Raw genomic sequence first — 17,523 nt, 5'->3', positions numbered from 1 at the left:
TGTTTTGCAGGTAACAACAGATGCTTAGAGGGATAACTGGTAAGTAACTTGCCTGAGGTTCCAGCTAGTTAGTGTTAGTAAGAGGCAAAGCCTGGATTGGAAGCTGGACTGATTCCAGAGCCTGCACTCTTAACTGCTAAGTTATACTCATCCAAGACAAACCCAGGATCTTCTTGGCAGGGCCAGGAGGAGGCTGAGCTAGGCAAGGTGCCTAGGGAGCAAACTCTAAGGAGGCCCTCACTCTCAGGTGCCAACCCTGCACTTGCACGACACTGAGAGTGGGTGCCCCCTTAAAATTTGCGCCCTAGGCTCTTTGCTTACTTCACCTTCCTCCCAGCCCTGGTTATGCGGAGGGCTGGCCGGTGTGAACTGGCCTCCCTAACAACTCAGTGCAACTCACACAAGTTCCTGGGATGCATGGGAATGTAGGGATTTCTGTTTGCTTCCTTTGGTCAATGGACAAACTATTCATCCTTGAGCCTACTCTGTTCCAAGCACTCTGCTAGGAACGGGAGAGAGCAGAGACTAGGATGGGGACAGTCCCTGCCCTCCTGCAGCCTACAAGTCCAAGCATTCAACTCCAATGGAATCAATATGGCAGACCAATACTTGGGTCTTCTTAAGAATCACCTCACCTAAGCAGTGGCACATTTTTTGAGGATTTCACAGTACACAGAGGGGTCAAATTCTGCTGTCCTGACAACCAAGTTGTCTATTCATTTTATTGACCTTCTTGCATTTACTTTGCCTGTGGTTTGCTTTCCCCACTAATAGAATGAGCACTTTGGGTACTAACTCAGCTGTGCTTCCCCGGGGCTTTATTTCTTTATAGACCTTAGCTCTTGACAGGACTACATTTCAGTGGCATGGGCTCCAATTGTGGCTTTGCCGTTTATTAGTTGTGTTCTTGGAAAAGTCATGCTGTCTCCCTGGGCCTCAGGTGTTTCACCTGTGAAATGGGGATGTTAACTCCTCATTTGCAGAGTTGTAGTGAAGATGACATGGAAACAATATAAGCACCTAGCAGGACATGGCTGTGCTAGTTCTCTGCCCTTCTGTGTTTATTGGTCAACCCTTGTGCCAAAGTCGCCCCTCCCAGGGGTCTGACTAAAGTGACGCAGGCCGCCAAACAATCTTAAATGACAGTTAGGTGTTATCCAGGCGGCAGACTCTGTGGCCGGTCTTTGACAGCGTGAGTGCTCTGGCTGGCCTTTCTTAGCGCCTGCTGTACAGTGTTGAAAGGCAAATTCTAACTGCAAAGGTGATTTTGTTGGAAAAACATTCTAAAGTATTTCCTATTTCAAATACACACTATTGATTTCTTTTCTCTCTTGGATGATCTGAATAATTGGAGTTAGTTAATTAGATTAAGCTTTGTAAACTTCCCAGGATTACATTTTCAGTTTATTAAACTATTTCAAGATGTATAAACAAATGTTAATCTGTAATACATGAAATGTTCTTCGGGGGAAGACAGCAGGGAGCAGATAAAAATCATGTGACGTGTAACACATCACTCTCAACATGAGACAAGCCTTATGCACAATTTTTAAAAATTCATTTTACTCCTTTTAGAAACACTACCCTCAAAAGAAAAAGAATGACCTTACTCTAGAACCACATGCATAAAACAAGATCTGTTGCCCAGTATTTACGTTTCTTTTACTTTCATATTTTTAATATATTTGGAGGGATTTTGGGGGTTTCTTTAACGAAGTTGTACATATACACGCTATGGGTTCTCAGTCTTTATAAGCCAATTCTTGGGTGAATGGAATAGGATTTAGAAATTGTTTGATTAAAAAGCCTAGTGATGATGGAAGATAAACAAACAAACATAGATACAGAGAACAGATTGGTGGTTACCAGAGGACAAGGGGGTGGAGGGAGGGGGAAAGGGGTGAAGGGGCACGGATGGACGGTGATGGACGGAAACTGAACTTTTGGTGGTGAACATGATGCAGTGTATACAGAAGCTGAAATAGGACACCTGAAATTTACACAAGGTTATAAGCCAATTTGACCTTAATAAAATAATCAAAAATAAATGAATAAATAAAAATAAAATAAAACTAGAAAAAAAAAAGCTCAGGGATTGGGTTGCTACTCCGCAGCTTCACAGTATAAAACTGAGTTTGAGGGACACTGTAATGAAAACAGCTCAGACTCAGAGGAATTAGGAGAGCTTTCCTTAGGCCTTAGCACAAGCTCTTCCTTAGAAACAATGATTCTGCATCCTGGGGAATGATTTAAAATGTAGTCTTGTAAAGTTGAAAGAGTCTTTCATCTCATCTTCTGATCACTGTTTCTATTTCCAAAGTGGACAAAATGAGTCATAGCTTCTACCATGGTACCTCATTGTGACAGCCCCATAGACCAAGTCAGTTCTTGGGCTGCAAAGAAAGAGTCTGAATTTTCCTTGGTTCTGAAAGCGCTTAACCATAGGCTTCAGAGATAGAGTATTTTAAATTAAAACTTCTCTGCGTGACCATCGTTTTCACATTTTAGTCTCATGGTTGTACTTGAACTTGACTCTACTTAGGTCTCCATGTGTCCTGTGAGCTGGTGTCTCTGGAGAACAAAAGGGGCAGGTCACTGTCTTTCCATCCACACTGGACAGCGCTCTTGCTTGCTGTGACATGCTCTCAGACATGCTTGCACTCTCTTCACACTCACTGTCCACAGCCAAGAGGCAGAAAACTCATCAGGTTGTTGCATTTTAAAAAGTGCGTGTAACAGCATCTTCAAGAATGTCAGGCGTTTGAGTCAAGTTTCTGCAAATATAATCACAAGTGGCAGAAGGAAAATTTTTCTTTTCCTCCAGAGTCAGAAGAGTAAGAATCCTCCATAAGCTTAACCTAGATTCACTCGGGTTCATGAAGGCTAGACTATCTGGTTGCAACAACTGGTTTATCCAACAATTTTACAATGAGTGTTCCCCACATTATCTGCTTTCTAATTATCTGTATCTCCTTCATCACTGCCAGCCGGATTTTTTATGTTTGGTAACATGTTGACTACTTATTATGGCACATCACAATTATGGGGAGAAACATAAAAATTCCCAAGTCTCCATTCACCAGTAATAATCAACAAAGAGCTAAAGCATAGAGAAAGCTTGGCTGGTGTTGATAAATGGTGAGGATTTGAACAGGGCTCCAGGAGCACAAAGCAAGAAGTCAGAGATCATCTTTCCGACAGTGTCACTACGGAGGACTTGGGGAGAGACTGACCTGACCCCCAGTCCAGCAGGGCAGGGAGGGTGGCAATGCTTTCCTGTGCACGTGCAACACATCACTTGCTCACCCACAGGTGCACCTGGCTTCAGGCGGAAAGCGTGTTCCTAAAACACATGCAAACCCCTGATGAGAGATCACGGCACTTTTTTTTTAAATGTCTAAAGATAAGTATTGTCTTATAACAGTGAATTTACTACGTGCCCCACACTATTCCATGTATTTGTAAGTATATTAACACATTTTGTCATCTCAATCATCGTGTAAAATGGGTACTACTATCCCCATTTTGTACATGAAGAATCTGAGGCCCAGAGAACACAGTTAACTGTCCAAATTCACATGGCTAGTAAGGCAGGGATCAGCTCATGTTGTCCGTAAATGCCCAGGCCGTAGGTATTTTAACCTCTGGAGTCCTACAGTCTCTGTTGCAACTACCCAGCCCTGCCCTGTGGAGCGATGGCAGCCTAGACGATGCATCATGAATGGGTCTGTTCACACACCAACGAAATTTTATTTATGCACACTGAAAGTTGAATTTCACATAGTCTGCACGGGTCACACAATATTCATTCTTTTGATTTTTTTCAACCATTTAGAAAGCTAAGTACCATTCTTAGGTTGGGCCGTATATAAGTCGGCAGGCTGGGTTCAGCTCTCGAGCAGTAGTTTGCTGCAGTAAGTGGTGGAGCCAGGCCTTGAATCCAGGCAGTGTGGTTCCAGCAAGCGCTTAACCATGTACGTATGTGTACATGGCTGTACCAGGAGAGTCACAGTATCACGCTCTTTACAGGAAACTCAGCAAAGTTTAAACAAGAAAATAACCACAACCCAGAAATAACCACCTGTATTATTTGATGTTTTCTTCCATTCGTTTGTCTGCTATATGCAGTATTCAGTTTATTCTAGTTTGTCACCATGATAAGTATTTTCCACATTTCCACGCAGGTCACCCAATTATGGTAATTAATAGATACATAGTTCATTTTAAACGTACTAGGGGAAACTGCTGTCTTAAAGAATCCTACAGCTACTAACTTCATAAAGCAAAGAAGCCTCCTGTCAAGTGAGCAGTTGGTCACCTTTCACTTGTTTGCCACATATTTGCAATTCGAGGAGTTCGATTTTCGAAAGCAACGCAGTCTGCAGATAGGGATGTAGTAAAAAAGGATTTGGAATCCACCAGACCTAACTTGACTTCTCATTGTCCCTTTATTAGCCAAATGGCCCTGAGCAAATTGTTGACTTTCCCACGCCTCAGTTTTCCTTGTTCTGAAGACAAACCACGACCTCCATATCTAAAGCACGGAGCACGTACATTGCACAGAAGGCGGTCACTTGGTAACAGCCGGCCCTGACCTTCCCGGCCCCCCACCCCCCACCCCCCACCCCCCCAGGCTCCAACACCACCCGCAGGAAATGGACTGTTTCACTCCTGACTATAGAGAAAGCGTCCTTTTCTGTTTTGTGCGGTACAAGAATTTCTCCCTGAAGTAAACATGGGCAGGCAACCGGGGATAAGGAGAAAGCTCAAGGAGGTGGGTGGACCTGAACTGGAAGGCTCCACCCTGTCCCCACCACTCCCACCCCACCCCAACCAAGGGATTATTGTCAAAGTTCCAAACTGAAGCAGTGCCCAGCTTCTGCAGCAGCTGGTAGCATTCTGACACCAGCAGAGGCTGTGTTCGTTTTCACAGGCGCAGGACACCTCCAGACCAGACATCTGAAAAGATTTCAGAGCCCAGGCAAATCCATGAACAGCAGAGAGTCCATGGAGCTGGAGAATATGATACCCTCAGAGCGCAGGGCTGCAGCAACCTTAGCTACCAGGTGAGCAGGATTTAAGACCACGCAAGTGGGAATCATGTTCTTGCCTTGCCTCCTTGGCAAGTTCCTTAACTAAAGAAGTAGGATTATTGGAACACAATACAGTTTTGGTTTTTTTCTGATACTTTCAACACAATTCCAATCTTATTGTTTTTTTATTTTATTGCAGTAACATTGGATTATAACATTATATAGCTTTCAGATGTACATTGTAATATATTTTGAATTCTGTGCAGATTACATCATGTTCACCACCCAAAAAGTAATTATGGTCCATCACCTCACTTGTGAGCCTAATCACCCCTTTCCCGCACCCCCCCCTTCCCTTATGGTAACCACCAATCCAATCTCTGTGGCTATGTGTTTGTTTGTGATCGTTTTTATCTTCTACTTATGAGTGAGATCATACAGTATTTGACTTTCTCGCTCTGGCTTATTTCATTTAGCATAATGCCCTCAAGGTCCATCCATGTTGTCACAAATGGCTGGATTTCATCATTTCTTATGGCTGAGTAGTATTCCATTGTGTGTATATACCACATCTTCTTTATCCATTCGTCCCTTGCTGGGCACCTAGGTTGCTTCCAAGTCTTGGCTATTGTGAATAAAGCTGCAATGAACATAGGGGTGCATATATCTTTATGCATTTGTGTTTTCAAGTTCTTTGGATAAATACCCAGCAGTGGGATAGCTGGATCATATGGTAGATCTCTTCGTAATTTTCTGAGGATACTCTGCATTGCTTTCCATAGTGGCTGCACCAGTTTGCACTCCCGCCAGCAGTGTACAAGTGTTCCCTTCTCTCCACATCCTCTCCAATACTTGTTGTTTCCTATCTTGTTAATTACAGGCATTATGACCAGAGTGAGGTGATACCTCATTGTCGTTTTGATTTGCATTTCCCTGATAGCTAATGATGTTGAGCATTTTTTCATATGCCTGTTGGCCATCCATATATCTTCTTTGAAGAAATCTCTGTTCAGATCTTTTGCTCATTTTTTAATTGGGTTGTTGTTTTTTTTGTTGTTGACCTGTATGAGTTCTTTGTATATTTTGGATAGTAACCCCTTATCTGATATATGGTTTGCAAATATCTCCTCCCAATTGTTAGATTGTCTTTTCGTTTTGTTGACGGTTTCCTTTGCTGTGCAGAAGCTTTTTACTTTGATGTAGTCCCATTTGTTTATTTTTTCTTTTGTTTCCCTTGCCCAGTCAGACATGGTAGTTGAAAATATGCTGCTGAGACTGATGTCAAAGAGCGTACTGCCTATGTTTTCTTCTGGAAGTTTCATGGTTTCGGGTCTTACATGCAAGTCTTTAATCCATTTTGAGTTGATTTTTGTGTATGGTGTAAGATAATGGTCTACTTTCATTCTTTTGCATGTGGCTGTCCAGTTTTCCCAACACCATTTATTGAACTGACTCTCCTTTCTCCATTGTGGGTTTATTTCTGGGCTCTCGATTCTGTTCCATTGACCGGTGTGTCTGTTTTGTGCCAGTACCATGCTGTTTTGGTTACCATGGCTTTGTAGCATATTTTCAATCCTGGGAGTGTGATACCTCCAGCTTTGGAACACAATAAGGTTTTTAACAACACACTTTAAGCCTATTACTTTTCCTTCTTGAATTCTTCTTGGGTTGACAAACCTGAAAAGTGTCTTTTTCTTTTTTGAGAAAGATTAGCCCTGAACTAACATCCGCTGCCAACCCTCCTCTTTTTGCTGAGGAAGATTAGCCCTGAGCTAATGTCCGTGCCCATCTTCTTCTATTGTATATGTGGGACGCCTGCCACAGTGTGGCTTGACAAGTGGTGCCTAGGTCCGTGCCTGGGATCTGAAACGATGAACCCTGGGCCGCTGAAGCAGAGCACATGAACTGCTTTGCCACCAGGCGGCCCCATGAAAAATCTCTTTTAATGGGATGTATTTTGATCCCTGACTTGCCCTGTCATTTAGAAACAAGACTGTCTTCTCCTGCTTTTGTTTTGGGCTCTCGGGCTCCCACAGGGATACAGTATTCACCTGCAGACATTTTCCCTAAGAACCAATGGGAAAGGATGGGGAGAATCCAGATCCTCAGGCCCTGTCTCTCAAACCAGGCCCTGGAGCCCTGTCAGATGGTGGCCTGGCTGCCTGTACCAGTGCAGCTTGGTCGTGCAAACCAGTTTCACGTCTTCAACCAAAACTTGCTGAGTAATTAATGCTACTTCGGCAAGGGCTGGTGCCACAGTGCTCCGAAAGGAGTCCTGACACCAGGAAACACCGGCTGTTCCGACTGGGTCTGGGCTGAGATTTTTCAGGGCTGTTCCTGGTGTATGTCCCTTCGTGAGCTGACACTCAACATGGGAGCCCGCATGAGCAGACGTCAGCAGCCCCTTTGGCTTCAGGGTCACTAACGAGGTAAAACAAACTTTTAGGCGCTAGGAAAGAAAGGCAAAAGGAAAGCAAAAGGGCTTTGACACGAGTCCTGAGTCTCCCACCCACGAGTTATTATAACTTCTCCCAGCCTCAGTTCAGTTGTCTGCACAATGGTCACAGTGATGCTCATCCCATGGATTGTAAGTGTAGGGTAGGAAAGACATTTTCCTTTACCCTCTTAGATTCAGTACCTGGGGTCTGTGGATGAAACTGATATATGATAGGTTAACAGGAGAAAAGACATACAAATTTTATTAATATTTTTAATTTTACCTGCATGGGGCTTCAAAAGAAAGAAGTGAGAAGCCCAAAGAAGCAGTAAGACACAAGGCTTATATACCATTTTAACAAAGGACAATAAATTGTGGAGAAGTGACTAGATAAGGGAAAGGGGGGTTGGGCTTTTAGAGCAAATAGACTGTGGGAAATTGACTAGCAAATATTTTGGGAAAACTAATGGAAGGTAAGGCTTGTTAGTGAGGTTTGTTTATGCAGTCTGATCTTGTTGTCATCTCTGTCTCTGGTGATAAGGGTTTTTCACCTCTTTCTGGTATGGGAGAAGTTTGTGCCCTGTTTTTAGGCAGATAGAGGAAGAGCAGAGAGCCTTCTGTGTCTTCTTTTTCTCAAGTGCCTTCAGCTCAAAAAAATTCCTATGCCAAGGTGACATATTTGGGGGTGGCATGTCCTGATCCCCTTCATAAGGGTTAAATGAGAAAAATGCACAAAGCGGAAGGCCTGTTATGTTTCAGGAGAGTGGGAAGGATGGGACGGGATAAAGAATCAGAGTGAACAGGGCAGCAAGACGAAGGCGTCTGCAATGGAGAAGGCGCCCTGTCACCAGCGCCTGGCTGCTCAGTCAGTGAGGAGGACACGCACCTACAAACCATGGCCCTGCTTTCTATCCCTCACTCTCGTCTATCAAAGCAGAGCATCTCCAGGCCTCAGGGTGCAGATCAGGACGTGTCAGAGCCAGCAGAGTCCATGTGCCAACGCCAAGGAGCGGCGGCCAGGTTATTTCTTCCAGTGCTTGCTTTTCAACAAGCTTTTCCAGAGACGTGTATCTACTCAGCAGAATCATTAACTGCTCCCCAGATAAGGCCACCTCTAGGAAAAGACCCCAATTCAAGGAGGAATAATACAGTATTCTTGCTCTCCAGGAGCAGGACAGGAAGAAATAAATAAGCAATTGTAATATAATGTGATGTGAAACAAAAATGATGCAGAAAGTTGGTAGCCAGTACATTGTAAATAAATATGTGAGTGAAGCTGGGCCAGCTGGGGAGCCTGTGACGGTGTCACAGAGGCAGAGAGGCCACCTGTTAGAACTTAGAGGAGGGCAGAGATTTCCCAGCTGAACAGGAAGGATGTCAGCAGAGCATTCAAGCAGAGAACTGTCTGCACAGGCCCAGGGGCCTGAAAGAGCATGTGTGTCCAGGATGGAGAAGACGTGAAGGTGCTGCTGGGGAGCAGGGAAAGAGGACAGGCTGGCACCAGATCACGTGGCCCCCTGTGTGCTAAGGCATTTGAGAAGGAATCCATCAAAATTTACCCTATCAGATTATTATTGAGTACTCTACCAGCTCCACTGAAGGTGGACATAAATGGAAAGAGAATTGGGTGTGGTTGGGACGCCTGTTAGGAAGTTGGTCTAATCTGAACTGGGTTAGAGGTGGTGGAAACGGACGCTGGGTGGAAGTATAACACTGCTGAGAGGTCCCCACGACGTGGGATTAGCAGGAGTCAGGGTGAGGGAGTAAGAGCTGCTCTGCTTATGAATATTTCTCTTTTCTCCTCAGTAAGGAGGAGAATAATATTGAATCTTATAGTTGAGAGAATTAAATGAGCCAATATATATATTTTAAAAGTATGCAATAAGTGTTAAAAAAGAAACAGAGCTGTTGTAGTTCATTTCGGCTGCTATAACAAAACACTACACACTGGGTGGCTCATATTTGGTGCTTAGTTCTGTTTTTTGTTTTTTGTTTTTTTTTTTGAGTAAGATTAGCCCTGAGCTAACATCTGCTGCCAATCCTCCTATTTCTTCCTTTTTTTTTGCTGAGGAAGACTGGCCCTGAGGTAACATCTGTGCCCATTTTCCTCTACTTCGTATGTAGGATTCCTGCCACAGCATGGCTTGCCAAGCAGTGTGTAGGTCCACACCAAGGATCCGACCTGGTAAACCCCCGGTCACTGAAGCAGAACATGCAAACTTAACCACTGCGCCACCAAGCCAGCCCCTCTAAGGGTGGATCGTATTTGGAAATTTATTTCCCACAGTTCTAGAGGCTGGGAAGTCCAAGATCATGGTGCTGGCAGATTCAGTGTTTAATGAGACCCACTTCCTCATAGACAGCCGTCTTCTCACCATGACCTCACATGGCAGAAGGGGCAAGGAAGCACTGCGGGGTCTTTTTTATAAGGACAGTAATGCCATTCATGAGGGCTCCACCCTGTTGGCCATCACCTCCCAAAGGCCCCAACTCCTAATACCATCACACTGGGCATTAGATTTTCAAATAGGCATTTTCGGGGGACACAAACATTCAGACCATAGCAAGTTCCCAGCACACGGTGTGAACATGGTAATAGTAGCTCTAGGTCCTGGGGCAGGTTAAAGATGGTGATGAGTCAACATTTCCAGCTTGAGATGTCAACTTGGAAGTCATTTCCCTTATTTAGATAGGAAATCCACAAATAGGGCAAGGAAGAGAATGAGTTCATTTTGAGGCCTGTCGATTGAAACTAAGGTGGTTCCAAACATCCAGATAAAGATGGAGATGAAACAGAAAGCTTATGCATATCTGCATCTGGAGCCTGGGAGGGATGTCATCCATCTGGGGGCTGTTAGCACAGAGACGGGCCAAGGCTGTGGATGAGACCACGGGGAGGGAAACCCAGGAAGCACCAGTGTTTAAGGGGCAGGAAGGTGAGAAAAGTCAGAGGATGAAGCAGAGAGACCACAGGGAGAGAAAGAGGAGCAGAACCGGGAGAGGGAAGGGTCCGGAGAACTAACTGCAGGGTCAACTACTTGTCCCATAGGATGAAACAAGTTCATCTGATTTGACAACTAGGAGGCGACTGGTGACTCTGGGGTGTGGAGAAGGAGGGGGGAGTTTGTGTTATGAGCAAGAGTTAAGAGACTGGGGAAAATGAGGGCAGAAAGGATGCTCCTCTGGCAGAGAAGAGAAGGGGGAAGAGAGACGGGCTCGGGCAGGCAAGATCAGGAATGTAGGCAGGGGGCTGTTTTATTTTTTAAAAAAATGTTTTTCTTGTGAAACATAACATACAGAAAACCACATAAAACCAAATATACAACTTATTATAAAGTGCCACCCAGGTCAAGAAACAGGACACTGTCATCCCGTAGCTCGGACGCCCCAACCCTGCACAGTCTGTCCCCACTGCCTCCCTCCCCCAGGGCAGCACCCGCCCCACTTTGTGGTGAATCCCTGCTTGCTTTACACCTTTGCTTCCAGCTGTGAATCCTCAAGCACTGCCTTTGCCTGTTTTGAACTTTATCTAAGTAGAAACTTACAAGAAAAATTCTTTGCTTATCGTGAAACATTTATATGGAATTAGGCCAGATGAATCTTTGTGCATCTGGTTCCTTTGCTCAGCTTTGTGTTTCTGAGACTCAGCCCGGCGTTGCATGTCACTACAGTTCATCCACTTTCGTTGATACACAGCATTTTCCTTAAATATTACACAACTTATCTATTTCGCTGTTAGTGGGCATTTGGTTGGTTAAGTTTGCAGCTTTGGGGGAGCTTCTACCAACAACACAGCTGTGAACAGACACTCTACATGTCTCCTGGTGCACATGTAACGAATTCAGTCTGCGCTCATACTTAGGAGTGGAATTGCTAGGTCATTGGGAATGCACATATATTTTCGACTTTAGTAGTAATGACTGAGTGGTTTTACCAATTTACACTCCCATCAGCACTGTGAGTTGCTGTTACCCCACAGCCTCACCAATATTTATGTCTTTTTAATCTCAGTCATCCTCGTAGGTATAGACTAGTGCATCATTGAGGTTTGATTATAGTTATTTTTAATTGAGGTAATATTGGTTTATAATATTATATAAATTTCAGGTATATGTCGTTATATATTTCGTTTTTACTCCAACTACTCAAACTACCATTATTACACAGCCTCAAATGTTATATTAATGTATTACTAGGTCACTTTGTAAGAAATCACACCTGCGTACATACTCATATAATTGGGACAACATTTGTTGGGTCGTGTGGTCTAAAACCAAGACCGATTCCCAGAGCCAAATGTGATCTCAGACTATGAGTCCCTTTCCCTTCAACTCTAGTTTTTGTTTCTTGGAACAATCCCATGGATCATGTAGCAAGAGGAGAGGCTCTTTAAATTAAGACGTAATTAGTTTTGATCCCCCTTTATCAGTCAAATAATGGGAGGTCATCACATGCCAGCCTTACAAAACATTTATAAAATGCACCAGTGTGCTTTTCTCTACTTTTACTTCCTCAAGCAGCAAATTTGGTTGTAAGACTACTCTTTCTTTCTTATTTCCAGCCCGCTGGTAACACGTTTCTAGGTGCGATCCTTCAGAACACAGAGTGTGTGGTGTTCTTTTTTCAGGAAGAAGGCACGTCTCCATGTGCAGCTTAGTTAAGAGTGAGGAAAAAGGCCCTTCTTGGAGGGAAGAAAGAGAAAGGGAAGCCCTGCTCCATTACTGTTCTGTTGCATGGCTCTTATCGTTGCTGGCTTGAACGCTGGAGAAACATATGGCCATCGGGCAAAATAAATTAGAGGGCAAAATTTACACTAACGAAACAAATCGTAGGGCAACTTTTAATGGACTGGGGAAATTATCTTGACATCAATTGGCGGTGCCTGAGGTTGCCCATCTCTCCTTGGACAGCAAATGGGAATGCCCAAGGTGCACCACTGGGTCACTTTGGAGTAATTCAATTCCAAAAGAGCAGGGGCATTTCATGTCCCCGTCTTCAAAGTTCCCTGAGCATTGAATACAAAGGGACCATGTCCACCCTCCAATGGTAAGTGTTCCAGCTGTTTAAAAAAGCTGAATCTTAAAAATTATTTCTGTTTTATGCTTTAGGGGAAGTGAGAACCCAGATGATTTCCTAACACGTCTCTCCATGGTGAGGTTGTGGAATCCTCCCAGATTAGCCATTTGGAAATGGTTAGTTTTAAGAGTCCTTGCTGGGTGGTATTCATGCTAATAATGAGACCCCCCCCCCCCCCGCCCCCGCCAGCAGGTACTATGTTTTCGATCAACATCAACATTTCCCCCCAAGAAAGAATGTAAAAAATGTGAACAATGCATTGGTTTGGCTTGCTTGTATGTGTGTTTTTTAATCGTGTTCCTTGTCTTCCTTTAAGAAAAGGGAAACATTTCTCTGAGTTTCGTTTTCATTTTAATGAAATCTCAGTTGCTACAGGAACAGTGAACTTCCCTCCCAGCTCCCTAACACCTCTACAGGAGCAGATTCACTAACTCTCGTTTTCCACAACACATTCTCTCTTGGAGATCCTGTCATAGTTTTGTGCTTCCTAGGCAGACCTGGAACATACACAAGTCCTTCTTAATATTCCTGAGGTCATTATTTGAAATCCTGGGGTGATGTTAAGTGAAGCATGCGCCGCCTGCAGTCTGAACACCCATGTGTGTGTGGGAGACAGCCCAGACCATTGTCTCGCTTAATCGCAGCAGTGCTTGCTGGCTGCCTCCAGCGCCTTAATTCCTCTGCCTCTAAAGATGACTATTTTTAGAGGCTCAAAGTAAAGAGCCACATGAGTAAAAGCCAAAAAGATCTTGACACAGAGCTGGGACAGGGCTTCAAAAACCAAATGCGTTAGCCTAATGCTGACAGTAGAATAATGACTTGTTTATCCTGTTCTCTACCTATGGCTTTCCCAAATATACACACCACTGACTTTTTTAAAAAGCCTGTTAATATGCTACATATTAACTATCATATTGATGACTATCACAATGTTCCAGACATTCCACACACAAAAGTTGAGAATACAGGTGGGGAAACTTCCCCCAGCCATGCATTCTTCTTAATAAATATTATTGCTAAGATGGTTAACTCATTCTGTATTGCTTGTAATATACTATAACAAGTGCCATAGGAAAAGTATGGGTAATGAACTTTTTTAACAACACCTTTTTGAGACATAATTCATATACCCTACAATTCACTCAAAGTGTACAATTCAATGGTTTGTAGTATACTCACAGATGCATGCAACCATCATCACAATCAACTCCAGAACATTTTCTTCTTGTGTGATGAAACTTTAATGAGTTGCCAAACATCTAACTAGCCAAAATATCAGACTAAGTCATTAGAAAAGCTTGCTGCTAAATGCATTCCCTCTCCTTTTAAAGTATATATTTATATTTGGGCTGTGTTGTAGCTGCTTTGTTCTTTTTCCACTTAACACATGCTACAGAGTTTGGATTTGATTGAATAGCTTATGAGGAGCCATTGAAAATATTTGAGGAGGTGTAAACTCCATCACAGGAATCCATTAAGAAGACAGAGGCAGTCATGAGTGGATAGTTCAGATTTCATGAAGAGAAACTGTTTTTTAAATAGAATGAAAAAAAAACTGTTATAAAAATCCAGGTAAGAGACACAAGCCTGAATTTGTTGATGAAAATGGATAAGAAAGAAGGACTTGAACGATACTGGAAGGGCAGAACAGGCAGGTGTGGCTCTGGTCTGTGATGGAGTGGGAGAAAGAGGAGTCATGGAAGATGATGTGGATTAAGGCTGCCCCAGCTAGAGAAGCCCAAGGTGACCTGGCCTACATGCCAAACTATATGACCCAGTGGACTTTTTTTATGGTATGAATTAGGACTGCTCCAGGGAGAGAAGCCCGGGGCATCCTCACCTGCATGCCGATCTATATGGCCAGATTCGTATCTAAAGTTATATGACTGCACAATAACCAGACCCCATCTGCACTGAAATCATTTAATGACTTTTTACATCATCTTTTCTTTTTTTTCCAGTAAAAATAAGTCACGTACCCATGCCTTATAAAATTAGCCCTAACCCTCAACTCAGGGCAGCAGCAGGAGCTCTGCCTGCCCATGGGTCCTGTCCCCATGCCAGCGGGGGCAGCAGCAGGAGCTCTGACTGCCCGTGGGTCCTATCCCCACGCACCAGCTCTGCCTGCCCATGGGTCCTGTCCCCATGCCAGTGGGGGCAGCAGCTGCTCTGCCTGCCCATGGGCCCTGTCCCCATGCCAGCGGGGGCAGCAGAAGCGGCGGCAGCAGAAGCTCTGACTGCCCATGGGTCCTGTCCCCATGCTATTCCACACTATTCTCTAAATAAAAGAGCACTACTGCCAGATCTTGAGAGTCTAAGAAATCTTTCTTTCGACTCCTCGGCTCACCGACCCCGCATCAGAAGACACCATGTCTCATATAAGGAGACTCAGGGAAAAGGGGCGCCTTTAGTACACATGGGGATCCAGAAGGAAAAACCGATCTCAGGGTGAAGCTGATGGGCCACTTTTAGATGCGGTGTGTTGGCAAATGCATTTCCAGGGTGTGGTAGAAGCTTGAAGTGCAGTTCCAGAAATCATCCTGCTGGGCCTATGGAGGGAAAATGATGTGAGGTATGCACAGCTGAATGTTTAAGACAGGGAACAAGAGCATCTCTGACACTGGTTGGTGCAAGAGGGCTTCTGATGTGGCGGAAAGAGCAGTGGGCACCAGGAAGATGGGACTGAGATGACCCACTCTCCCTCTACGTGCAAATGGCTACAGGAAGGAGGAAAGGGCAGCCTAGAGGAGGGCTGGGTGTGAGCTCCTGCCTAGGCTACTCTGGGAGAGACAAGAAAGAGTACAAATCGAGCCCATCACGCCTTACAGCATCACATCGTTCCCACTGTTGCTTCACTAGCAGGTGTGCCTCTATGCCTTCCTAATGCAGTATAAGGAAGGTTCTAGAAATGCAGAATAAATACATACATTTAGGGCCTTTTATGACAATAGCCATTGTACACCACCTCAGAAGCACGACTGGGCCAGAGGTAAATTTCCAGATTCTATCCATGCACACAATGGCTAGGCTTCAGCTATATGTCTTCAGTTTGTCAGCAAATCGTGATGCTGCATCATGAGGATCTGATTATGTTTCTTCAAACCTCCCCAGGAATATTTCAGTCACCTTATTGAAAGTTCATTTATTTTTACTAAAAGTTTAAAACACTACAATTGATGTGCCAAACTACTGCTCAATGCAAGGTCTTAAAAACTTTACCACTTTGGGACAGTAAAAAGCATAAGTAATTTCATAATATTAAATCTCCCTTATCTCTCTCAACTCATTCCCAGAAACCAATAACCTAAACCACTGAAAGAAAGCAAAGGAAACAATGTTTAAATTCCAAACCACAAATCATTAGCCATCCCAATCAACTGGGGTGAAAAATGATTCTGAAACTTTAATTTCAACCTAATTTTAAAGTGAATAATTATTCTGACCCACTAGAATTAGTAAGTCTTCAGAATCAAATATATAATGCCATAAAGAGAATATTTTATAATCATTATATGCTGGGTATTTCAAGACGTAGCCTTTGAACTCTCTTACATAATAAGAACACAAGACCACGTGGTAAGCTTAATTACCTTTTTTTTAACCAAAACAAAGAAGTGATACTGATTGAAATACCCCAATTTATGTAGTCACTGATGTCCTGATACTTAAAGATTATGGTGACCATATAATTCACCATCCCAAATGGGTAACTTTTGAGAGAGAAAGGGGTAATGTTAAAAATTGTGCTAGGACAACATGTGTAATCACGATAGTCACAGGCGAACTGAGACACAAGGTGACAATTTACAGGTATTCTGGAATGGGAAGAGGGTTGTAACCCAGCATTAAAAAAGCTGAAGAGATGCTCTAAAGGTGAAGAATATAGGACATGGAATAAAAACGAATATCAGGGCTAGCACATCGTCCTAATACCCCGTAAGTGCACACTACAGAGTCAAGAGCTAGATATGTTACCCCGAGAAGTGGTATTTGTCTTACAGACTCTAGACTGGAAGCTTCACTGTCTCCCACTAGAAGTCAGGAAAGGGGATGGTATCGGATAGCTATGCCCTTTTTTAGGTAATGCCTTGTAATGTTATCACAAAAGAAAATGAGAAGACTAACTCCATGCCGGATGATTGATAAGGTCATTTTATAAATTTATAATACTTTATAAAGGTATTAATAAGTAAAATAGTCCCACAGAAATGGGAGACCTCACAACCTTACCTTTGTCCTTTGGGTTAGTTCATGCCGTGGAAGCAATTCCACGAAAGGTATCAACTCCTAGAATACACAGTGCATTAAAAATAGGATCTAACACACCGGGAGAAAATGTTTGCAAAAAACTGCGAAGGCTTCATAGTAAAATGTATAAAAAGCATTTGCAAATCATATTTGAAAAGAAGAAAATCTCCCAATAAAGAAAAGAGATATCAGAAAAAAAAGAACTTTAATCAATTAAAAAATAATTTAGCCTCACTAGTATTAAAAGAATTATAAACTCAAGGCACAATGAGATAATATTTTTCACTTATCAAATTGGCAAAGATTGCTTTTAAATGATCATATTCAAGAATCAGAAATCTAGTGAAAAACTGACCTATGGGGAAATGCAAACAGCTGCAGCTTTTCAGGGAAATTCAGCAACAGCCATCATGCCTTCCAATGCTGCAGACTCCTGCCCCAGTGATTCCATTCTTAGGGACTTTTCCTGAGGAAATAATTATGAATTTGCAAATATTAGCTATGTAGGATATGTATCCTATAATTGGTTAAAAACAGCAAAAATTAAAATCTAAACATTCAGCAATAGGGGATGGATAAAATCATGCACCCTGAAAAAGTGATCTTTTGTTACCTTTAATTAAATATGAAAATGTTCATGACAAATGGACATGGAAATGGAAAAAGAGGATTACAAATCCATGTGTAAACATCATACCAGTTCTTGAAAATTTATTTACACACAAACAC

General features: G+C 43.1%; 1 protein-coding gene across 4 annotated transcripts in view; it reads left to right on the top strand.

The window, feature by feature from the left end:
• The first annotated feature begins 4,857 nt into the window (after positions 1 to 4,857).
• LOC103563420 (solute carrier family 28 member 3-like) overlaps positions 4,858 to 17,523 on the top strand; it is a 74,596-nt gene continuing 61,930 nt past the window's right edge. For 2 of the 4 annotated variants that reach the window (XM_070590785.1, XM_070590782.1), the window contains exon 1: positions 4,865 to 5,066. The gene's annotated coding sequence lies outside the window, so the exon portion shown is untranslated. Of the gene's footprint in view, positions 5,067 to 17,523 lie in introns of all 4 variants that reach the window. The other 2 variants (XM_070590786.1, XM_070590787.1) reach the window with 2 other exon arrangements.

The sequence above is a fragment of the Equus przewalskii genome, chromosome 22 (assembly GCF_037783145.1).
Source record: "Equus przewalskii isolate Varuska chromosome 22, EquPr2, whole genome shotgun sequence".
NCBI classification, from domain to species: domain Eukaryota; kingdom Metazoa; phylum Chordata; class Mammalia; order Perissodactyla; family Equidae; genus Equus; species Equus przewalskii.
This window is presented reverse-complemented; position numbering and strand designations above follow the sequence as displayed.